Source organism: Eulemur rufifrons, chromosome 7 (assembly GCF_041146395.1).
Source record: "Eulemur rufifrons isolate Redbay chromosome 7, OSU_ERuf_1, whole genome shotgun sequence".
Lineage (NCBI taxonomy): Eukaryota > Metazoa > Chordata > Mammalia > Primates > Lemuridae > Eulemur > Eulemur rufifrons.
The window spans coordinates 115,858,437-115,860,279 of NC_090989.1; positions in this window are offsets into that span (position 1 = coordinate 115,858,437).

The following is a 1,843-nucleotide window of genomic DNA, read 5'->3' on the forward strand; positions in this document are numbered from 1 at the left end:
CAAGGCTCCCATGGTGCATCTGAGAAAATCAGCCCCTCCATAAAACGCTAGTCACTTTGCTTCTTCACCCAGGAATCTACCCTACCTACCTCAGGCTGAATGGCTCTGCCCTCCACTGATCTCCAAGAGGCTTTATTTCAGAGCATTTCACTTGGCAATTAATTGTAGGGCTGTCTTGTAATAGATCTTATGTTTTACTATTTAACTACCAGCTGGTTTGAAGATGAAGGAACTCAGATCTTCCAAGTGCCTACTGTGCATCAGGTCCCTTACATGTAGTGCACTCTTCAACCTCAAGACAACCTAATGATATAGGTACTGGAGGGTCTGTTTCACAGGCGAGACGTAAACATGCAGAGAGGCTCAGTGACTGTTTAAGGCACACAGCTAGTCAGTGGCAGAGCTGGGATTTAAACCCAGCTCTATGTGCTTTGCATTGTGCTTATTTTGGGTTCTTAGGGGAATTTTAAATTCCTTGAAAGCAGGGACCATATCTTATACTTCTTTGAATCACCCACAAAATCCAATCCCAAGTCTGGGCACTGGGTAGGTGTTCAAACACACACACACTCACATATATATATATATATATATATACACACATATATATATATATATATAAAGAGAGAAGCAGGTGGCTCAGTGCTCCTTGAGTCTTGAAAGAAATACTAGGTGTAGGCTTGGAAAAAGTTTTGTTCTCTTGGCTCTTGTTCCTCTGGTGGTCTAATCTTCACAGCCAGTTGACAGTGTATTAGGCTGAGGCCACTGTGGGGCTGAGAAGATACATAGATAACTAGGGCTTTGTCAGGGCACTAAAGTAAGTCCATGGAAGACACGGAGGGAGAAGGGAACTCACACTTACTGGGTGCCTGCAAGCCTGGCTCTCATCACTCATCACCTCACCAAAGGCACACAATGTATTTTGGGCACAGGATTTCTTACCCTCATTTAAGAGCTCAGCATCACACAGTGATAAATAACAGAGCTGGAATTTAAATGCAGGTCCAGCTGACTCTGCAGCCCTGATTGCTGCTACCACACCCCACTACTAACATGAATAGCACCCGCCCTGATGAGAGGAAGCCAGGTCAAGCCATCAGTGAAGATGATTAGCCCCGAGCAGGAATGAATAGCTGGAGATATATTCCACCACACAAGTGGAAGCTCCCCACTCCACACTACCTGATCTATTGCCACTTGAGACTTTTTTGGCAGCTATTACCTGTGTGGTAGTCAAGCATTTCATCTTTTTCATTGAATTATCTCATATGTCCTTGATATAGTCGCTCATTCTCTTTGAAAATAAAGTGGTTTAAGAAGAAAACTGCAATTACAATGCCATCTATTAAAAGGATCTCAGATTCCTGTAGCATTAAAAGGAATATGTAATTGCCAATTAAAGAAAAGCATGCTATTGGCCCAAACCATTAATTAGAAGTAAATCTGGAAAAATTCTTTGGGCAACATCATGGTCAGGCTCACATCCTTTCTCCTAGAGCCAAAGTGACCTGTGTGAGGCTCAGAAAGGTTAATAATTTGCCTAAGTCACACAGCTGATACTCCCCTGACACCAGAGAGTGCAGGTTTGAAATGCATTATCTGACACTTGCTAGAGTGTTCAAGATTCTAGAAGGGCTCAGCTGATTTTATGGACAGCATGCCTCAAGTAGGCTTCCTGGTTCAGGCCGTTACCATCTCTATCCTGGACCTTAGCAGTCTCATCTCTGCCTCTCCTCATTCCCCTGAACTACTGGTGTTCTCCAAATAACACCCAGAGTGATGTGGCAATCACTATTGGTTGCCCACTGAAAATCCTCCCCATCTCTTTTATGTTAACAGAATG